The sequence below is a fragment of the Heterocephalus glaber genome, unplaced genomic scaffold (genome assembly GCF_053883595.1).
Source record: "Heterocephalus glaber isolate CG9 unplaced genomic scaffold, H.glaber_assembly_v1.0 deba00001600, whole genome shotgun sequence".
Classification (NCBI taxonomy): domain Eukaryota; kingdom Metazoa; phylum Chordata; class Mammalia; order Rodentia; family Bathyergidae; genus Heterocephalus; species Heterocephalus glaber.
Window position 1 is genome coordinate 9,660,097 of NW_028258372.1, and position 24,042 is coordinate 9,684,138.

A 24,042-nucleotide genomic window follows, 5' to 3' on the forward strand; every position below is an offset into this window, starting at 1 on the left:
AATTCCATAAATACCCTAAATGGAGAGCATTCACTATAAAAAATCTGATTCAGAGATTACACTTGAAGATAACACTCATTGAATAGGACAAAGCTCAAATCCAAGGCTGTGTCTCAAATCCAATCCAGTAAATATTTTCAGAATGTCTCAGTTGCTTCCTAATTTGGAGTGGCTTTTCAAGAAAACATTTGGCCCTTTTGTGTCCACTCAAAGTCTGTTGACTTTTAGGGACAGAAATCATGTAGCACATAATTCCCTTCACTACAAAGTAACAGTGGGTCCAACTTACTGACACTGATATATGATACCCCATTTAAGGAGCCACCTGTGTTGACATCCAGAAGTGATGAGAATAGCTGAAAGGATCCATACTGATTTCATTATTTGTATAACAATTTATAAATTATCCAGGTTTATACAACCACTGCCTTTTCAGTATCTTTTATGTTTGCACATGGATAGGAATCTTAAACACAAAATTGCTAAGTTTACCTCTTAATTTTCCCCACCACCAAACCCCAAAATTGTTCTTTCCTGTACCAGTTAATCTTTTTTTTTGTATTAAATTCTTTTATTGGTACATTGTAGGTATACAACACAATTACATTTCTCATTGGGAATTGTACCTTTACATAATGCACCTTGGTTCTTATTTTTTCCCCATTCCTAGCCCTCCCTTCACGCTCTCCACCCTTCCCTATTTACAAAGACTTTATTTCCATTTTTTCCATTTCTCATCATAATTGCCAACTTGACTGGACTAAGAGACTATTGTAGATAGGTAAGTTAATTAGATGTCTTGTGTGTAGTTAGACAGGACCAGCCCTCCAGGAGCCAACACAGCAAGGACACAACATGGAGAAAAATTGAGGCACATTCCCTGGTTACCATTATAAAAAGAAGAGCCAATACTTCCCCCAGAGATAGCTAGCAGTGGTTGATATTCTAAATGGGAAATTCCTTTTATGTGACTTGTCTTCCCATTTGATCCCATTTAATCAATATTACCTGGGTGACTGTACTTGTAATCTTATTGGTTGGTCATGGTTTTGTTCCACCTCATGCCCACTTTGTAAATTTCCACTGGATCTTATAGTTTTGTCCCACTTTGTACCCGCCTCACCACATGGCGTGGCTGTATAAAACATCTTTGAAATGTGGGGTGGGTAGGCAACCCACTTTCTGGTCCCCCTTCTGTCTCTCTTAGGAAGAAGCTTTCTCCCAATAAATTTTTCCTACTCTTGGGCCGGGGATTTAGCTCAGTGGTTCTGCCGCCTGCATTGCAGGCGCAAGGTCCCGAGGTTGATCCCCGGTACCAAAAAAAAAAAAATTTCCTACTCTTAACCTCCTTTGTTCCTAGAACTCATTGTTCGATTTTAGAGAACACAAACTCATGTTTCAGATATCTAGTAGGTTTGGGAGTTACAGCTCTTCCCCCTATATCAACTACAGGAATGGTGTTTGGACCAAGGGGCACTGTACTTATCAGTGGCTTAATCCACTGATATTCCTAGGTAAATATGTTATTACGAGGTTGGGCCAAGTTGGAAGTGGGTCACTGAGGGCATGGCTTCGGAGGGTAATTCTTTTGCTGGAGCTGTTCCCCTGTCTCTGCTTCCAGGCAGTGAAGAATTGAGGAGTTTTGCTGTGCCATGCTTTTCTGCCACGATGTTTCTGCCTTGGAGTCAGCCAGCCATGGACTGAAACCTCTGAAACTGTGAGCTAAATAAACCACTTCCTCCTTTAAATTGCAAGTGCCAGGTACTTTTGTCCAGCAATGGGAAAACTGACTAATACACTTACTCAGTGTTATTCATGCTGGTAATGAGATCCCTAAATATTCAGCTTCTCAAGTTAAAACCTAGCCATATTCCTTAATTATTTTTCTGTCCCAGGAATTAGTTAGCCAGGGTTACTATTAAGAAGTACCACACACTGAGGGGCTTAAACAACAGAAATGTATTTTTCACAATTCCAAATCTAGACTGATTCATGTTGTCAGCAGGGTTGGCTTCTTGTAAGGTCTCGCTCATTGGCTTGCAGACGGCTTCTTCTCACCTCTGTGTCTTCATGTGGTCTTCCCCTGTGTGCACTTGTGTCCTAATTTCCTCCTTCTGTAAAGACACCAGTCGTTTTGAATTGGGACTCTCTCTAGAAACTTATATTAACTTAATTAACACCTTAAAGATGTAATATCCAAATACAGCCACATTCTGAGGTACTGGGAGTAAAGATTCCATATGTAAATCTGGGGAGAAGATAACAGCACATGATACCTCAGTACTTCTATACCTACAACATCAGTGTTTTGATTTTCCCTATCTCCACGGCTCCTACCCTGGTCCAAGCCACTTCTAGCTCTTATCCATTTCTTTAACTTTTTTATTCATTAAGTTTATTGGTACATTTTAGGTATACATTATGATCACATTCATCATTGGGAATTTGTACCTGTACATGGTATATCTTGGTTCTTATTTTTTCCCATTCCCTTCCCCTCCCTTCAAACCCTCCACCCCTCCCTATTTACAAAAGCTTTGTTTCTGATCTCTCATCTGTTTCTCTAAGAGTGTCCTACATAGTCTATTGATTCCATTTTTGCATCCTAACATTCTGTTTTCTATGTGTTGGTAAGAGTGATCTTTCTCAAACACAAATAAATTCTTTTCATCCCCATGCTTAAAACTTTACAAAAATGGTTAAAATGCAATTAGAATAAAATGCAAAGTTGTACCATGACATCCAAGATCCCTCTGCCTTTCAATCCCATTTTTACCTTGCTATCTCAGTTCTATACTCCCACAAGACTGGCCTTCTTGAGCACTAAGCTCACTCCCAACTCAGAAGAATTACATTCTCATTCATATCTTCTCTCTCTCTCTCTCTCTCTCTCTCTCTCTCTCTCTCTCTCTACCCTCTCTTCCCACATAGTTGTCGCTTTCTTGTATTTGGATCTCAGTTTACATAGAAAAGAGGCATCCTTTCTGGACATTTGCTCTGCATCAGCATAAACTTTTTTTAAACATTTTAATTTCCTTCTTAGTACTTTCTGAATATTTTGCCCATTGTTTCTTTCCTCCTTTCTCACTTCCAACTAGAATACGATCATTAATTCTGCCCTTATTATTCTCCACTGTATCTTTATTGCCTTCAATGTGACTTGCATATAGTGGACAGTCAATAAAATTTATCAAATTAACAAATATCCATATATAAACTACATTTCATGTATACATTTTAATATGCAGTCTTATATGTTAATGTAATGTTCACTCACATAAAATTTCTTGGCATCTTTATAGTCATTTTTAATTTAAATTTTTTTAATTAACAAAGGAAAACAAAAATTAAACATTTTATGGGATTCAATGTAATGTTTTGATATATGTGCACATTTTATGTTTAATGTACACACATGCAAGTTAAATGTATCTGTCTCCTCAAACATGTCTTTTTTATTCAGCAGAATATAGTTCATTATATAATCTGAAATTGTGACATATGCATTATGCAAAGTGATATTTTCATTAACATTCAGATAATACAATGAAAATTTACTTTTTTGACCTTTAAATATTACAATTGTCTTTTATCAAGAATAGCATCAAAATAAATCTATCAGAACAAGTTATATTAATAATTAGTACTAATATGAATAAATGTTTTCTTAAGTAAATCCTTCTAATATCAATCTATTGTTCTTAAAGAAATGTTTAAAATAGAATGGGTGATAGACCAGGTTAAATCTATCTCATACTCATTACCTAATACATTCACATTACAGAAGCGAGGAGGATTTGAAAGACAAAAAAAGGTCAGATTCTTGAAAGCAATCACTTTATCTCAACCAATATGCAATGGACCAATCAATATGCAATGGGATGAATGTTTGTGTCCCCACCAAAAAACATATGGGTTGTAATCCTAATTCCAATGCGATCATATTAAGGTGAGGGTCCTTGTGAGGTAATTAGATCATGAGGTAGAGCCCTTAGAAATCAAATTAGTGCCTGTTTAAGAAGATAGTGAGAGACAGCTGACTCTTCTGTCATGTGAGAATACAGCAAGAAGACATCTGCTACCAAATGTTTTTTGTTGTTGTTGTTGTTTTGGTACTAAGGATTGAACTCGGGTCCTTGCGCTTGCGAGGCAGGTGGCAGAACCACTGAGCTAAATCCCTGGCCCGAAGACATGAGTATATAAACCAGTAAAAGGATTCTCATCAAGAACTTCACCATGGGGCCAGGGATTTAGCTCAGTGGTTTCACCTCCTGCTGCACAAGAACAAGGACCCGAGTTCGATCCCCCTGGGTACCAAAAAAAAAAAAAAAAAAAAAAAGAACCTCATCACGTTGGCACCTGATCTCAGACTTCAACCTCTTGCACTGTGAGAATTTGTTGTTAAGCCATTCACTTTATAGTATTTTGTTGTATCAGCCAAACTGACTGAGGCACAAGGATTTGCTAATTTTAAAGCTATTTTAGTTGTAGTAGTCAACTAGTGGAAAGAAACCATGTTATTAAGTCAAAACTAATCTACTTGCTGCATAAATTGAGAGGCACATGGTTGCCCTCAGTAGCCATTCAGTATCTCTATACAGACAGCATTGTCTTGTATTCATAGAATACATTCTTCTCCAAGTACTTTCATATTTGCTTTGTCATCTTTTCATGAGCACCAGCAAAATTATCAGGACATTCTGTATGGTCATATTACAGATGAGAAAATAAATACACAAAGACATGGTGGTAAAACCAAGGAACTTCCAATTTCGTGGCAGACTGTTGGATAATTTTATCCCAAAGGATAGGAAGGAAACATCTATAATCTAAACACTGAGTTTCCTATCTAGCATTCTCTTGGGTTAACATAACACTTTAATAAAACAGATTCTGACCAACTCCTTCTAACACTAAACACTACCCTCATTAGTCAAACCTTTCCTTACAGACTTTGGCTGATGTACTCAGAACATTTTTTACAGACTCAGTTACTAGATCAACTATGAGTAGAGACTGAAAATAAAGAGCTTTCTACGCTACAAACATAAATAGATCAGGATAATTCCTCATGTGTGATTATCAAAGGATTAACTAATACTATTTCTCACATGGAAATGTATATCTTCCTGTTTATTGTGTATAAAGATTTCAATTCCAACTGTTTAGAGTCTATGGCACAAGTAGTGGAAAGTCCAAGGCATAGCCTGACACAGAGAAAAACTGTGGAGACAATAAAATTTGTTTTGGAGTTACCAGATTCTCCTTTCTGCTTTTGTACTTCTCATAGTATTTTCCATGTTTCTCAAATATCCAGTGCCTTTTATCTCTTCAGCTTTCACACTAATCTCAGTAAAGGATCAGTAATTCACTCCCACTAAGAATGATTGATAATGGCTGAAAATATCACCTTCTCTGGAAGAAGTACATTTCAACATCTCAGGTGACTGGCACTCTGATTCTTGATATATGGGGAGCTAGTACCTCACCTGCAGGCTGGTGTGGAAAGAAACAAACTCTATAACCATGCAGGCCTTAGGCTTGTGTAACTTACCTGCTTGTTCCAGGGCTAGCACCATATAGAGCCATTGGTAAAACACACTCCAACCTTTTGAACTTATAGCTGATATTTAAAAGGAGGACAAGCTCATTCATTTCTTCATTTCTGGGTTGTAACAATGAGGCCAATATAATGAGTTTCAAGGTCATAGCAATAATCAAAGCCTTACAGAAGGTTCCAGAAAAGCATCATGGTTTCCAGATGGTCCACACGTTTGCAGAGCATTCTAGCCAGAACTAGATTAGCTGAAGAAAACATCCAGCTCCTAACTGGAGAATAGGCGAATACTGCTAAGAATCAGACATGATATCAAATAACCAGGGTCCCCAACAATTTGCCTAGGAATCAGAACAGGGCTCAAGTCTGATTTAAAAGACAAAGAAGGTACAAGTCAGGTCTCAGAATGAATATGTTCTCTAAGAACAGAATCCTCCAAGAATCACAGCAAGATAAGGAAGGGCTTTACTATGCCAAAACATGCAAGGATTTTATTAGGAAAGCACCTATGAAAGCTAACAGGGAAGGAGCTGGAAAAGAAAGGGAAAGCTGTCAGAGATCCCCAAACAAAAGAGAGAAGGGAGGAGTTGGATAGGAGGATCCTAGACTATGAAACAGTCTAAGAAAGATGATTTGGCAAGGTCATAGAGGAGCTTCCTACCCAAAGCTAGACATCAAAGGAGCCCTGGGGCTACCAGGAATAAGCCTGCTTGGTATCCCTTACATACTCAACCATTGGCTAGAAGTAGCCTGGACAAATACGGCCTCAGTTCAAAGGTGGTGAGCAGAAAGTAGTTTGGGTCTTTGGTCCATATTTTGTTATTCTCCCAAACTCTTTGCAATTAGTCTTCATCCTGCCGAACACTAAATGAACAGATAATAGTGGGTGATAATTTGCCTATTTCTCAGAGTCCTGCTCTGGTGCATATAACACACCCATGCCAGTTCTTGGTCCAGAATGATTATTATGCTTTCCAACTTGAAAGTGTCAGTAAAAATTATAATAGTAAAAGGTAAATAGAATTCACACTTTCCACCAATATTTTTTGAGTGCATTTTATGTGTCAAACTCTACTGGAAAAGTGGGAGATTTGAGAGTGAGTTAGAAATAATTCCTACTCTAAGGAGAATTATATTCTATTGTAGAAAAAGTAAAAAGACAATAAATAAAGAAGAAAATATGTTCATATTATAGAACAATAAAAAAATTTAAAATAGCCTAAAAAACTTTTTTTTGTACCAGGGATCGAACTCGGGACCTTGAGCTTGCGAGGCAGGCAGCAGAACCACTGAGCTAAATCCCCAGCCTTAACAGTCATGTCTTAACCTGACTCTTACTGGCTAGAGATGTTAGTTTCCCAGTCATGGTCCATGTCACACTCAGATTCATCTTTCTGAAGTGAGCCTTTAAGCACATTTTTCCTGTTCAAAATCCTCCACTGGTTCTTCCTCCATCTCAGATACGTTCAAAATGCCTCCTCATATGGCCCAACCTAGTTTCCTAGTCTTCCTTACAGCTATGTTCCAGATAAATTATATGAGTTACAACTGCTCCCTGAATAAGCCCACTTTCACATGTATACTCAGAATTATCTCTGCCTAGAATCTAGGCATCTTTCAAACCTATCTTAAATCTACATTATTTCTGCCTGGGTGAGACTTCATACTTGTTTCCCTGAGGCATGCTGAGATCTAACTCTGATGACAAATCTACTGCCAACAAAGGATGGACTGGGACAGTTTGGAGGAGACTAGCCATGCTTGTGCAAAGCAATTTCCCTGGATGAGCATCCTCAGCATCTCACCTCAGATTGTGGGCTGCTTTCACGAGCAAGAGGAACTCAACTCAAAAGTTCAAGATTCTCAGCTTCACCAAAAGACTTGATGAGGCTGGACATTCCATTTATGCTGTAATTCTGAAATCAGCAAAAGTAGAATTTATTCTAATTTTCAGAAAAGTTGGTTCTGAAGCTGCAAGAAATAACAGATTCTTTTAGGTCACCACAATAGCACTTTGGCTGTCCAACATGACTTCAGCTAAGTCTAAAGACTATAGTCTGTCATTTCTTTCTTGAGTGCTGCAGTACACTAGAAGTTGCCATCGTTGCCCTCAATCTTGTGGGCCATCATTATTGTCATATAGGTAATGCATCAGTAATACAGGTAAATGCTTCAGTATGTTTCCTCATGATCAAACACAGGTACTTTATAGCGGCACAGTTTGTAATAGCTAAAGCTTGGAAACAGCCCAAGTACCCATCAACTGGAGGCTGGATAAAGAAAATGTGATTTTTTAATAAAATGGAGTACTACTCAGCCATAAAAAATGAGAAACCAGAGACATTTATAGCTAAATGGATGCACACTGAGGCCATACTCTTAAGTGAAATAAATAGGACACACATGTGTAAATACCAAATAGTTTCTCTGGTGTGAGAAACTGAAAGTGTAAAGAAGGATCAAAATGTATAACTGATAATGTGAAATAGGAAGAAAAGATCTAAAGGAGTACGGGAAGTGGGAGGGGTAGGGGAAAGGAAAGAAGGGAAAGGAAAAATTACGAGAGAAGGAAAAAATGGAAACAAAGTCTCTGTAAATAGGAAGGGGTGGAAGGATTGAAGGGAGGGCAGGGGAATGGGGAAAAAATAAGAACCAAGATATAGCATGTACAGGTACAAGCTCCCAATAATGACTGTAACTGTATTGTATACCTAAAATGTACCAATAAACCTAATGAAAAAAAAACACAGGTGCTAATGTGGTTAGTTGTGACAACCCCACTGGTATAGGTTCTTGCATCCTAGTTCATAATTTTCAAGGAGCTCAGGACAGCATTTGAGTCCAAGGACATGATCAAATCAATCTTGGTTTTTTAATGTCTATTTCCTTGGACTATTTCTGGCACCAACTTTTATATTAGCCAGGTTTTATCAGGCAAGCAAAACTTTAACAGTTATTTTTATATAAAAAGATATTAAAATGTGCTAACAAGTTATCAGTGAATCTAAAAGACAAAAAGAAAATAGCATCACTGAGATAATAACTGAAGAAGCGACCACCCTTAAGCCTGAAGAGACAAAAGGAACTGGTTGGAATTATTAAAATTTAGACGTTTAGAGGGTACTTACAGAGATGGTTCCTAACTTCTAAGCAGGGCACCAGCTGGCAGGTGCTGGTGTCTCTAAAGAAACTGGTTCTAGGAGTGTTGGAACACCTGTGAACTGGAGTAGGGTGAAGACATTTTGGTTCAACAATGCTACCAGGAACAGCAAGCAATGAGGAAGGAGCAAATCTTTTCTTTCTAGCCTTTGAGACTCCTCCAAACAAGGAACCAGCTGGCAGGGAAGAATGAGGTTTGCACCCTGGCACCATAAAGCAGAATATAAAAGAACAGGTTTGAGGTCAAAAGAAAATAACTTGCTTAACAAGCATTCCTTAAACCCATTTCAATTGCCACCTCCTCCATGAAGGCTTTCTTAATTTACCCCTACACAGATGTGTTTTCTTCTGCTTTGCTTTCCTTTTGGTCTAATTCATATTTTTCTCTGTACATACTATGGCTATACTTGTCCTGGTATTTCCTCTCTTCGTCTTCCTCCTCCTCCTCCATATACAGACACATACATGTTAGAGGGTCTGTGAATGCTGAAACAATGCGTCACCTTTCTCTGTGTCTCCTGTGGCTTAACAGCTTGATGCTTAATTCATTCACCACTGAGTCCCAAATGCCTAAAACTGAGACTAAGGGGTGGTGTGTGTGTGCACGTGTGTGTGTAAAATAACTAAGTGAGTTAGTAAATGAATTAAATGAGTTGAATGTCAGTCTAGAAAAACCTGAATAACACTAGGGGATTTTGAATATGAGAATCCCTTGGTTAAATAGTATGCTACCAAAAGAGGCGAAAGTTTAATTAGAGTAAACTAATCTCAACTCAGAAAACTCTTCAGCATCCAATTCACTTTCTTTCTTTATTCTTCTCTCCCTTGTCAAGAAGGTGTGTGCCAAAATTTCACAAACTGAAGTCAGTCCAAACCCTGAAGCTAGTTTCCCACAACAACAAATGTAGAGAATGTGTTTTGCAACCCGAACTAAAAAAAATGTATTTAGCGTAGACTCTTCCTGAAGAGATAAACATAGTGTGTTACAAGAAAAACAAAAGAGTACTCCAAGCATTCCTGTGGTAAAAGATAAAGTGTTCCAGACCCTTGGATAACAAAGAGCCTAAAATACCCTGGCAGATTAATTTAATCACTGTTCTGTGTTATTAATAAGAAAGTACTTAGCAGACATGAGCTAGACAGTGGAATAGGAGTTTCCAGGGCCGATTCCCTCCCAGTATCAATTGTAGCAAACATCCACACTTTACAGAGTTGAGGAGTCTAGATGAAAGGTTATAGCAGCTGGTAGAGCACAGATACCAGAAAGTCTGCACTGAATAAGTAGGAAGCACACTCAGATTTACCCACGTCTCCTCCTCCTCAAGTCCAGGGAGTGCAACACGGAAAGCAACACCCTCCAAACTGCACCGTGGACCCCAGCCTCAGGTCTGGTATGAAACCCCAGTGCCAGGACTGTACCACAGACCCAGGCTTCATAGTCACCCCAGCACCAAGTCAGCCCTTGTGACCCCAGGCTCCAGGCTAGCCCATACATACAGAGTTGCCCAGGCTGGCCCCTGCAAGCCTGGGTTCCAGGCCATGCCAGTACCATATTGGTCCCAAAACCTAGTGGCAATAGGCTCTAGGACCTCTCCCTGGAACCCAAGCACCAGGCCTGCCCCTATGGACACAGGTACCATCCTAGCCCCTCCCTGCACACAAAACCAGACCTATCTCCTTGGACTCAGGCAGGCATCAGACTTACTGCAGCAACAGGGTAGCCCTTGTGGAATTTGCCTTAAGACTTGTCCCAGTGTCAGTCACTATGGACACAGGGTTCTGCCCTGTCCCTACAGACAGAGGCAGCAGGCCTAATTTGATGGACCCTGTGGGTAACCTCTGTGGACCCGGACTCTAGGCCCACCTGTAGCTTTGCCTACTACTAAGCTTTAGGCTTGCCCTAGTGGACACAGGCACAAGGCCCTTCTCCATGGTACAAGCAGCAAGATGACTTCTGTGGACCCAGGAACCACTCCTGCCTATCTACTACCAGGCACAAGGCCAGTTCACCTGAGTACTGCAGCCTCAAAACTGAAGCCTTCTAGATGGAAGTGGAGTTTGTTCAGGGTACTGGGCAAGCACAGGGCTGGAACAGACAAAAAGGAAGTAGAAAAGTCTCCCATCCACAACTTTAGAGACTTGTGGTAGAAAGAAGCATGATCCCTTTCAGGAAGATGAAAAGCAATGTGGTTGTGTGACAGGCGCTACCACACATTCTGGCCAGGATGGCATGTGCAGAGAAATGGTGGGACTGGGAGAGTGTGACGCCAAGGGAAGTTACTCTCCACCCCTAGGAAGGAGCACAATACAATGGGTAGCTTAGGAAAATAAATTTCCTGAGGCCTTTTGAGAGTCCAGCTTTAGAAGGATGTGATGGAGACCACCCTGGGTGACCTACAAATTCATAAACTGGCTTTTCATATTAAAAGTCTGAGTCTGCCTATTAGCCCACAATGACTTGTCTGAAGAGCCAGCAGTTGGTGTGCGGGAAAGGAACAGCTCCCCACACCACTGATCGCAGCAGAGGTCTCAATGATCTGTGACGCTGTGACATCTTGGATGGCAAGGCAATAGTGCAGCTGAGGGCAGCATGACTCGTATAGAAAACTCCTGTAGAGGCAAAAATCAATCCATAGGAAGAAACAAATTTCCCATTGATCAATGATCTGTTCCTACTAGAATATCTTGTTCCCTGTTGCTAGGACCCTGCTTGCATCAGTGATCTTCACTTCACTGTTCCCTGTACCACCCCTTACCCCTTCTAGAAGCTGCATGTTCAATAAATAGTGGCAATAGGGCTGGGAATTTAACTCAGTGGTGCTGCCCCTGCCTCACAAGCGCAAGGTCCTAAGTTCAATCCCCAGTACCAAAAGAAAAAAAACAAAAAACAGCGGGAAGCTCCAGGAGACCATGTCTTAGCCAGATAAGAGCTTTGACCGTCCTGGGCCCCCCATTTATGCATTAAGATCTTGTCTTGTCCACTGTACCCTTGATCAGGTGACTGGGGGTCTGATCAGCCTCCAATAAGGATGGACCCAAAGACACAGAAAAAGAAGGACACTTAATGCTGAGAGAAAAAGAAGTTCATAAAAATAATAACAAAGTTGAGCCACAGTTCATTTGGTGGGGCACAGTTGGTACCAAGAAGACAGCAGAAGAGAAGAAAGGAAAGAGGATTCTACTGTTCTATCCTTTGCCTTCCTGATTAAACAGTTTCTCTTTGCTTGCTGAGAATCACCTGTTGGCTTACTTGAGGGCTTACTAAAAGGTAATAAGTCATAATTTCCTGTTATTGAAGGACACTTCCAGGAAAAAGAAAGCTACGTTTTTCCCTGCCTTCCTCCCTCTATCCCTGGGATAAGAGAGAATGGGGCGGGACTGACCCCACGCCAAGGAGTATCTTCATAGCAAGTGTGGGCCAGGAGATGTGGTGGAATGAAGCCCGGGGATCTAAAAATCACAATAAATCAAGGCCTCTGGCTAGGGTTGTGGATGTTGTGCCCAGATCGCGAGGTCCCCAAAGACTACCAAGGAACCGATTCTGATGTAAACACACGAGGGTCGTTTATTCAAGCTTGAGCAGGGACTCTCAACTGTCACCAACGCAGTGGGTCAAGATTGAGAGCCCTGACTCTAAAACACCAGGGGTTTTTATAGAGGTTATAGCAAGGTGCGGGGTTTCGAAAAGGCGCAGGGTTTCAAATCACACGCAAATCACACAATTCGCTAGCATTTAGCAAGTTTTGAAAGTTTAAACCTAATTGGCTGGGCCTTGCGCGCTGAACTGTAAACGGCTGTTCAAGTCATTGAAAAGAACATCTGGGATACTGGGGTATTGGGGTAACTACTGATTAGCTGTTGTAGGCCATCGAGAAGAGCATCTGGGACATTGAGGCAGCTACCGATTAGCTGTCGCTAGGCTAGTTGCTAGGGGACTGCTGAACATTATCACAGGCAGGTGGCCAAAGTGCATCTTGTGGTTTTTCTTGGAACTAGAATTTATGTCCAGGCCACCTTTACTCTAAAACGGGGCCAAAATTTTAAAATGGAGTCACTCAGGTCTCACAGTGGACTCCCCTAAAACTCCCTTAGGCCCAGAAAAATACAAAAATGAAAATTACAAAATTTAAACTCGCCTTGGAAATCTTCCCGAACCTTCATGAATTCTGTAATAATCAGCATAGGGAACAGGGGAAGGCGACATTACCAGAACCTCTGCAGTAAGTCCTAGTCTCCTGTGAGCCACGGCAGCACACGGTGAATTACAGGAAAGGTAGACGAATGAGACTGAGAAGAAGCTGAGCTTTGAGTCTGATCACTGCTGCTCCGGGCAGCAAAGACAAAAACCCCCTAGCTTGCAGCACTTTTTATTCAGTACACGGGGAAACAGATGTAACAAGTGAAATACAGAGTTCAGTACTTCACATTGGGATAAACAAGGTGTAACAAAAGACTGGGGGGCAGTGGAAATCTAAGAACAATGAGGAACTATGCGGATGAAGATTTGGTTCCTCCCTGGCTTCTCCCACAGGTGTGGTCTTGTCCTGGAGCATTATAGCATCCAGGGATCACTGAGGTCTCAGTTGTGACCGAAGGTCAAAATGCAATTATGTCTGGAATGTCGTAGCTGGCCTGTAGGCAGGAGAACTAGGCCTACTCAAATGATTTTTCCCTAGAATTATGTAGCATTGCTCCCAACAAATCAGCCTATCTGGCAAGCACTAGTACTACTCACACTTCAATGCTCTCAATGTCCCCAAAATTCTAGTCTCCTTTCCAGGGAAGCCAGGGAATAATCAGGCTATTTAGAAAACATTTCTCTCTATGATATTCATACTATGAACACCTATGGAATTTGAAAAGCAGAGAACTGAAGTCTATAGAAAACAAAAGACTGACCGGGTACTAGAAGCTGTTATCTCATCTTCTCACATGAAACTCTTACTCAGCACTCCTAAGGAGGGACTCAGACTTCACAGCCTTCTTCATTCTCTTCCAGCATCCTATTAAGAGTTGGAGCGAGTCGCACTGAAAACACTGAATCAGCCCACTGCAGACAGGCAGGTCTGCGGACCCAGTCCTGAGGTCCCCAGTCACGCTGAAAACACCGAATCAGCCCGCACCCCAGCAGCAATCCACTGAACCCCTCCCCCTGCTCCTTTGGCCTCTTCTCTGTACAGCCACCTGGTTCCACACTACAAAGACACAGAGGACTCTGGACCACCAGACCACTGTACTGGAACTAATCAAGTTCTCAGCATTTAAAGAATTCCTGCCCAAAGGTAGAGGCTTCTGAGCTGTCGTCCCACTGCTCCTGGCCCAGAGGAAGGGGTTACCTGGCCACCATCCCTCCTGCCGCTCCCAGCCCAGAGGTAGGGGCTTCTGAGCCACCATCCCACTGCTCCTAGTCCAGAGGAAGGGGCTTCTGGGCCACCAAACGTCCCACTGGTCCTGGCCCAGAGGAAGGGGCTTTCAGGCCACCATCCCTACCACTGTTCATGGCCCTTGGCCCACCTCTCCCATCTCAGAGAAGGTGAGCCACGTGGACGTCAACAGCAACCCCTTCACCCCCCAGTCGAAATGAGAAAACATATAAATATGTCTCAAAACCAGACTCCCAGATCACCTACAGCAACCCCAAAGGGAAATGAGATGGAACACTCTGATACTCAACCACCTGGACCCACTGAACTGGAAACAAAAGGGGATCTGGAAAAAATGAAATCAGAAATAATTTCTCAGATAACAGGAGAAATTGTGCCCCTAGCGCAAGACATGATTAATAAATCTAGAGAGGAGCTCAGGAACATGATGGAATCCCAACATAGGAAACAAATGGAATCCATAAAACAGATGCAAATAGATTTCCAGGACATGAAAAACTCCATTGAAAGTCTACACAGCAGAATGAGCCAATGTGAGGACAGAATTTCAGATATAGAAGATAAGATTGCAATTAGTGACCAGGAAAAGAAAAATTGCTTCAAAATTATAAGGGAACATGAGAAATCAATCCAGCAGTTGCTAGATGATGCAAAGAAGAATAACATAAAACTGATTGGGCTCAATGAAGAAACAGGAGAGAGTGCAGATGACATAAAAGATCTCTTCACAGAAACAATGGCAGAAAACTTCCCAAGCAGGGGAAAAGAGCTTGACATACAGATAAGTGAGGCATATAGGACTCCAAATAGCCTTGATCAAAAAAAAAATCTACACATAGGCATATAATTGTTAAGATTCCAGAAACTCAACAGAAGAACAAAGTTCTACAAGCAGTTAGAGAAAAGAAACAAATCACATACAAAGGAAAGCCCATCAGAATCACAGCAGACTTCTCAACACAAACCATCAAGGCAAGAAGAGCTTGGAGTGACATATTCCAAGCCCTAAAAGAAAACAGCCTCCAACCCAGACTGATGTACCCTGCAAAACTATCTTTCAAAATGGATGGAAAAATAAGATACTTTCATGACAAAGAGCACCTGAGGAACAAACCAGCACTCCAAAGAACTTTACACAATATCCTAGGAACACACATTGAGGATCACAACCCCAGGAAGCAAAGCAGGATGAACCCATCTGGCATGACGAGAAATTAAATCTAAAGGGGGAGAACACAACAAAAAGAAAAACTCATGGGAATGATAAGTCAATACGTTTTAGTTATAACCATCAACATTAATGGTCTCAATTCACCAATCAAAAGAAACAGACTGGCAGAATGGGTCAAGAAGCAAAATCCAACAATATGCTGCATACAAGAAACACACTTCATTCAAAAGGAAACTCATAGACTGAAAGTTAAAGGGTGGAAAACAATACTCCATGTGATGGGAACCTGAAAAAAAGCAGGAGCAGCTATCCTCATTGCAGATCAAGTAGATTTCAAACCAACACTGATTAAGAAAGATGAAGAAGGACACTGCATCCTTGTAAAGGGAACAATCCAAGAGGAAGAGATGACAATCATAAATATCTATGCACCAAACACTAGTGTGCCCAACTATATAAAACAAATACTAACGGACATGAAAAGTCATATATGCACTAATACAATTGTAGTGGGGGACCTCAACACCCCACTGTCACAAATAGATAGATCAACTAGACAAAAAATAAGTACTGAAATACTAGAACTCAATTGAACTCTTGAACAAATGAACTTAACAGATGTTTACAGAGTCTTCCACCCCACAAAATCAGAATACACATTCTTCTCAGCTGCACATGGGTCATTCTCCAAAAGAGACCACATACTCACACATAGAACATGTTTAAGTAAGTGCAAAGGAATTGAAGTTATCCAATGTATATTATCAGACCATAATGCGATGAAATTGGAGATTCATAGCAAAAGAAACTCAAAAATTTTCATAAATACGTGGAAATTGAACAACACACTTCTAAATAACCAATGGGTCATAGAGGAAATTAAAGAAGAAATCAGACGGTTCCTTCAATTAAATGACAATGACAATACAACACATCGGAATCTATGGGACACAATGAAAGCAGTCTTACTAGGGAAATGCATAGCAGTGAATATGCATATTAGTAAACAGAACGAGCCCAATTAAACAACCTGATGCTGAACCTCAAGCTTCTAGAAAAAGAAGAGCAGGACAAACCCAAAGTTCATACAAGGGAGGAAATTATAAAGATCAGAGGAGAAATCAATGCAGTGGAGACTAAGAGAATGATACAAAAAATCAATGAAGCCAAGAGTTGGTTCTTCGAAAGAATCAACAAAATTGACAAACCTTTAGCCAACCTTATCAGAAAAAGGAAAGAAAAAGCCCAAATCCATGCAATTAGGAATGAAAAGGGTGAAATTACAACAGACCCAGCAGAAATCCAGAGGATCATCAATACCTACTTCCAGAACCTATACGCCAATAAGATGGACAACACAGAAGAAATGGACAGATTCCTAGATACATATGAATTACCAAAGTTGAATGAAGAACACCTAAAAATTCTAAACAACCCAATATCAACCAATGAAACTGAAAATGTAATTAAAACCTTAACAACTAAGAGAAGCCCGGGCCCTGATGGCTTCACTGTTGAATTCTACAAGACATTTAGAGAGGAACTACTGCCACTACTGTTTAAATTCTTCAATGAAATTGAAAGGGAAGCAATACTCCCAAATTCATTCCTGGAAGCAAGCATCACCTTGATCCCCAAAGCAGAGAAAGACCCAACTGAAAAGGAGAACTATAGGTCAATCTCACTAATGAATATAGATGCAAAAATCCTTAATAAGATACTGGCAAATAGAATGCAGAAGATCATCAAGAAGATCATACACCCTGATCAAGTGGGATTCATCCCAGGGATGCAGGGATGGTTCAACATATGCAAATCAATCAATGTAATACACTACATCAATAGAGCCAAGAATAAAAACCATATGATTATCGCCATAGATGCAGAAAAAGCATTTGACAAAATCCAACATGCATTTATGATAAAAACCCTACAAAAAATTGGAATAGATGGTCTCTACCTCAAACTGATAGAAGCCATCTATGAAAAACCAACAGCCAATATCATTCTAAATGGTCAAAAACTGAAATCCTTCATACTAAAATCAGGAACAAGACAAGGATGTCCACTATCACCACTCTTGTTCAATATAGTTCTGGAAACATTAGCCACGGCAACTAGACAAGAGAAAGAAATAAAAGGAATAAAATAGTTAATGAAGAAGTCAAATTGTCATTATTTGCAGATGACATGAAACTCTATATAGAATACCCCAAGAACTCCACCAAAAGTCTTCTAGACTTAATAACCAAATTCAGTCAAGTAGCTGGTTACAAGGCCAACACACAAAAATCAAGAGCTTTCCTCTACACAAATGACAGACTCACCGAGAAAGAAATAGGGCAAATAATTCCTTTCACAATAGCATCCAAAAAACTGAAATAGCTACGAATCAACCTAACAAAAGAAATCAAAGACCTCTTCTCTGAAAACTATAGCACTCTGAAAAGAGAGATTGAAGATGATATCAGAAAATGGACAGACATCCCCTGCTCCTAGGTAGGAACGATTAATATAGTGAAAATGGCCATACTTCCAAAACTGCTGTATAGATTCAATGCAATTCCAATTGAGATCCCAGCAGCATACTTCACAGACCTTGAGGAAACAATCCAAAAATTCATTTGGAACAAGAAGAGACCCAGAATAGCAAAACCAATTCTAGGTAACAGAGACATGGCAGGGGGTATCACAATCCCCAACCTGCAACTCTACTACAAAGCTACTGTGATAAAAACAGCATGGTACTGGCAAAGAAACAGACTTGAGGACCAGTGGAACAGATTAGAAGATGCAGAAACAACGCCAGACACACTCAGCCATCTCATCTTTGATAAAGGAGCCAAACACCCTCACTGGAGGAAAGATAGCCTCTTTAATAAATGGTGCTGGAAAAATTGGGCTTCAACTTGACAAAGATTAAAACTAGACCTGTATCTCCCACCGTGCACTAAACTAAAATCAAAATGGATTAAAGATCTAAATATTAAAATAGAAACTCTGAACCAGATGGAACAGAGGTTAGGTAGAGAACTCTTGAAGACACTGGTGTAGGAAAAGATTTTATGAACAAAACCTCAGTTGCCCATGAACTAGCACAAACAATCAACAAGTGGGATCTCTTCTTATTAAAAAGCTTCTGCACAGCAAGAGAAACCACCAGCAATGTGAAGAGACAACCCACAATGTGGGAAAAAATCTTCACCTGCTCTTCCTCAGACAAAGGTCTACTATCTCGAATCTATAAAGAACTTAAAAAGATCAGGCCTCCCAAATTTAAAGACCCAATCCAAAAATGGGCATCTGAAATGAACAGACATTTCTCAGACAAGGAAGTAGAAATAGCAAATAAATACATGAAAAAATGTTCAACATCATTCATCATTTGAGAGATGCAGATGAAAACAACACTGAGATTCCACTTCAGTCCAGAAAGAATGGCTGCTATCATGAAATCAACCAATAACAAATGCTGACGGGGCTGTGGGGAAAGAGGAACCCTGCTCCACTGCTGGTGGGAGTGTAGACTGGTGCAACCACTGTGGAAATCCGTATGGAGATACCGCAGAGAACTAGGACTGGAAGTCCCATTTGATCCCACTATTCCACTGCTGGGGATCTTCCCCAAAGAATTAAAAGAATCATAACACAGTGATACATGTGTGCCCATGTTCATAGCAGCACAGTTTGTGTTAGCTAAAACTTGGAAACAGCCCAAATGCCCATCAACTGGAGACTGGATAAAGAAAAGGTGGGTTTTTTTTATAAAATGGAGTATTACTCAGCCATAAAAAATGAGAAATCAAAGACATTTATAGCTAACTGGATGCACATTGAGGTGATACTCTTAAGTGAAATAAGTAGGACACACATGTATAAATACCTAATAGTTTCTCTGGTGTGAGAAACTGAAAGTGTAAATAAGGACTAAAATGTACAATAGGTAATGTGAAAAAGAAGAAAATGGGCAAATGGAAAGGAAGTGGGAGGAGTAGGGGAAAGAAAAGAAGGGTATGGAATTAATATGAGAAAATAGAAAAGTAGGAACAAAATCTTTGTAAGTAGGGAGGAATGGAGGGGTTGAAGGGAGGGCTGGGCAAGGGTGAAAAATAAGAACCAAGAGAGATTATGTAAAGGTGCAAATTTCCCATGATGAGTGTCATTATATTGTATACCTAAAATGTACCAATGATTAGAATGAATAATCAACAATGCAAAATAGGAAGAAAATGTCCAAAAGGGTAGGGGTAGTGGGAGGGTCAGGGGAAAGGAAAGAAGGGAAAGGAAAAATGCTGAGAAATGGAAAAATGGAAATAAAGTCTTTGTAAATAGGGAAGGGTGGAGGGGGTGAAGGGAGGGCTAGGAATGGGGAAAAAATAAGAACCAAGATGCATCATGTAAAGGTACAAGTTCCCAATGAGAAATGTAATTGTGTTGTATATCTAAAATGTACCAATAAAAGAATTTTTTTAAAAAAAGAGTTGGAGCTCTCTCATTTCATATCACACTACAATTGCTAATTTGGCAACCAGCCACTTAATTAAAACATACGTATTGGGTCCTCGAACCCCTAAGAAACTGTCAAGATGCTTGATGCATGGAGAGCAGTCACTAAAGTAGAAAGAATGAAGGAAGGGAGGCAGGCAAAGAGGCAAATAAGGAGCAGAAAGTGCAGAGACAGAAACAGGAGGGAGTCGGGGACAAGATTCGGTGACTTCACAGCTCTGTCCTTTGGATTCACCAGTTTTACAAACTCATCATCTACAAGAGCAAGTTCAGTCCTCAGATCAAGTCCTCCTAAGTTTCTAGAAATTTAAGCTATTGGAACAACAAAGCCTTTCCTTATAGTCCAGGTGCATGGCCTTCTGTAGTTTCAAGGCAAAAATAAATAAAGAGATTTATTGTTAAATCTCCCATTTAGTGTTCTTAATCTCCCAGGGGTTTCACCTTACAGCCCAGGTGACTATATCAATCACTGCTTTATGTTTTGGAAGCAGGACCAGGAACCTTATTCATGCCCTTCCCCATTGCTCTTACTTTACTCCCTCACCCCTTCTTTTTTTATTCTTACCACACTCAATTTTTCTCTTTCAGATTTTATTAGGGCTCTACACCATGAAAAATACAAAGCAAAAGGAATTTCTACTTTAAGAATAATAACTTCTCCCCTTTCCTCAACTTTTACATCAAGAGACATTGTTGAAAGCTATTTTCCTCCATATTTAGAGAATGGCTGGTTTTCTAGGGAGGGAAAGTGGGTGATTAAGAGGTAAGGCCCCTTACAGTTAGAAGTTCAATTATTTTATGTGAAGGTTTGATTTCTATTTCTGACCTTTTTATTTGTTAGCTCAGGGATCTTGAAGAAATAATTTCAAATATTGGGTGTCACGGCTTCATTTGCATTGGATTGATTTACCTTCAAGCTCCTTCTTGCTGTAACATTCACTGACTGCTATTTCATCTTTTTATAGCAAAAATGGTACAAATAGTGAAGATCAAGTGTTGATGCACATCTGTGTCTTCTTGTGCTAAGGTGAGGATCCGGATCCAGAGACCCTGGCTGGTAATTTCTACAGAAAAACCCTAATTATTGAAGGAAATTTTTCTGAAGCATTTCCCTCTAGACTCTCCTACAAGATGGGTAAGAAAGTGGCAATCGCTGGAGCTGGCATCATTGGCTTGGCTGCCATCCAGTGTTGTCTAGAGGAGGCGCTGAGCCCGCTTGCTTTGAGAGGGGCAATGATGTTAGAGGCCTGTAGAAATTCTTGGTGAGTGGCGTGTCTCTAGAACAGGAGAGGAAGGAATATGGGCTCCTGCACAAATCAAATCTGTCAGTTCCAGCTCAAACCCAAAAGCCAGTTCACAAAAGCTCCAGATCTAGAAAGTAAAATCTTACCTCACTAATACCAGACTTCTCAAAACTATTTCATGCCAGCAGGTCTTGTCCTGCAAAGAACATTTCCAGTTCCCCATGCATAGCCATCAGCATGGTAGTGTTTAGATCTCCAGACTGTAAAGGTTGCCGATGTCAGCAATTAGCTAAAAGCATACCACCACCTCCCTGAGTGATGAAAATCTTGTGATCTTAAATCACAAGAATATGGTAGAAAAAAAGATAAACACCTAGATTGAGGTTAGAAGTATTTCTAACTTAGCTCTTAGATTCTCTGGGCAGATACATTTTAGGCATGTGGCTTTTTTCTTTTCTGGACTTGAAATGTTCATTTGTCAAATGCAGAGGGTAGAAACTAGGTTATATTTCATGTGCTTTCCAGTTCTGAGGAGATATGATCCGATAATTGATTTATCTCTATTGAGAAGATATAAATTATTGTATATGCTGACAGTGTGTGTGGTTACTAGACAGTTTATCAATTCTAAATCCAGAAAGAAAAATGAGGGCTTTTGTCATTTGTTCTCATTGTTATAGAAATAATATAATCAGGAAATATTTAATATAAATCTAGTTTTTAAATCTGAAGATCCAGCTTTGAAGAAACTTTTGGCCTTTTTGTTCTAAATTTGTTAATCAATGTGAATGGACACAAATTATACATATTTGCCCTAAAGACATTATGTCCACATCATTCATCTTGAAACTATTTTCTTCTGTCTTGGTCTCAGTTATTCCAACATGCAACAGGTCCCTTTAAGACAATATGGCAGTGATCATTTAAGACACATTTGTGTTCATCTCAAAAGTTTTTTTTTTTTTAATTTTTGGTCCTGTTAAACGAAAAGTATTACATAAGGTCATTAGTTGTTATTTTTTATTAGGGAATCAAGAGTTAATTTTTCCCAATCTCATTTCTTTTAGTTACATCTGCTCAGGAAAATGTGACCACCATAGACTAAATCTACTAGCTCATCAGTAACAACTAATTGCTGCTTAAGAACTTGTTTGGGCAGAATTTTGTGCAAGAGCCCAGGATAACCACTATGTGACATAATCCTGCTACATAAATGGCTTTCACTCCATCTGATGAAACAAACCATAAGTCCACAATCCTTTGATAACAAATAGGCAGAAACTCATATGATAGTAAACTTTTCTTGAAATGATAAGATCAAAAACCATGAGTTGAACTAACGTGAGGCTAAGCTCTACTTTGGGTTACAATGTGGAGATTTTAGTGTATTTGATTACAGGTTGGTGCCCCATATCTCACTAGGAGTGTCATCCAAAAATGTAAACATTGCAAAATACATCTGGTACTAAGCATTTCAAATAAAGAGTTAGAGAACTTTACAAGCTAGAGATTGGTGACTATAAACTTAGTGGGCAAGGTCATGAGCTTTTAGAAGAGAGTGCACTACTGAAATCTTAGTCAAGGAAAAATTCCTACAGGTATAGCAATTAGTGAACCTCGAAAAATGACCTCAGACAAAAAAGGTAGAGGATCACTATGTGATGCGTTTCTAGAGAGTATCATTCCCATCCTAAACTGTGAATTCCATCCTAATATCTATACAGTCACTAGCAGTGTACCAGTATCAGAACTATAGTCAAGACCAGTATTTCTTGAAAGGCCCAAGAAGGCAGTGAACATTCTGTATTCAGGGAGAAATCTGTAAGTTAACCAGTATAGCCAGATCTGTGTTAAAATCACAGATAAGTAAGATACAAAGACAGACTCTGATTTTCCACAAGAGGGAAACTCTGTTTTCCATAAGGTCATTTGAAAAAAAAATCTTCTCAAACACCTAAAGGGAAGTGAACAGATTCAAGTGCTCCAAACTTTCACCTCCTTCACACACACTAATCCTTCTTTCTTTTCAAATAAAAGTTGCCTGAACAAATACAAGATCAGGGAAGGATTTTTTATAAATGTGTTACATAAGCTTTTATCTTGCAGGGCTTTGCTAGATAGAATGTTTGCTGGATGACAGAAACCTGATAATTCTGAAATTTTCACTATGTGCTTTTTCTGAGAAATAGAAAACAAATAGGCTTTAAACAATAGCAGACTGAATGGGAGCAAGTTTTAAGTTTCATACACTCCTGGGAAACTACTCAACAAGCACCAGATGAGTATCATTTTGATTGGAAAAGAGGAATGAATACAACAGAACTAGTACTATCTTGAACTTTTCCCACTCATTCATTCATTCACTCAACAAATTCGTGATGAGTACATGATGTGTAGGATACACATCAGGCACAGCTGTAGGTAAGAGGTCCACAAGGCAGCCAACATTTTAAAAGCAGAGAGAAAACTTGAATTAAAATAATTAATGCAAGCTGGGTATAGTGATATCTGCCTGTAATCACAGGAATTTGTGGGGCTGTGGTAGGAGGGTGATAGCCCAGCCTCCTGGACAACACAACAACCTATCTTAAAATTTAAAAAGGACTTGGAACTGTAGCTCAGTGGGAGACGCTAGCATATATGAGGGCTTGGGTTCAATTCCCAGTATTGCAGAAACAAAACAAAATAAATGCACTGCAACAGAAGTGAATATGTGATTGAGGCAGTACAAATAACAGGAAGTTGTAGAGATGATTTGACAGTAGAAGGAAGGAAAGGAAGCATGATGAAGGAGGTAACTTCTGAACTTGGAGCTTGAGGATATATTTAGATCAGCAGAAGTGGGACAGATGAGTAGAGATGAACTAAGTCAGAAAATCAAGACCAACTGCTGAAATGCATGAACAACATTATTGAATTCGGCCCTGAACTTGCCCTCAAGTTACTTATGGTCTACATGGAAAGACGAGAGATACAAACAGTTACAGTCCAAGACAGAGAGGGATATATGTGCCCACAGCT

General features: G+C 39.9%; 1 protein-coding gene across 3 annotated transcripts in view; it reads left to right on the forward strand.

The window, feature by feature from the left end:
* The first annotated feature begins 1,576 nt into the window (after positions 1-1,576).
* LOC101710232 (putative dimethylaniline monooxygenase [N-oxide-forming] 6) overlaps positions 1,577-24,042 on the forward strand; it is a 36,631-nt gene continuing 14,165 nt past the window's right edge. For all 3 annotated transcript variants that reach the window (XR_015444514.1, XM_087194320.1, XM_087194321.1), the window contains exons 1-2: positions 1,577-1,717; positions 20,743-20,804. The gene's annotated coding sequence lies outside the window, so the exon portion shown is untranslated. The remainder of the gene's footprint in view (positions 1,718-20,742; positions 20,805-24,042) is intronic.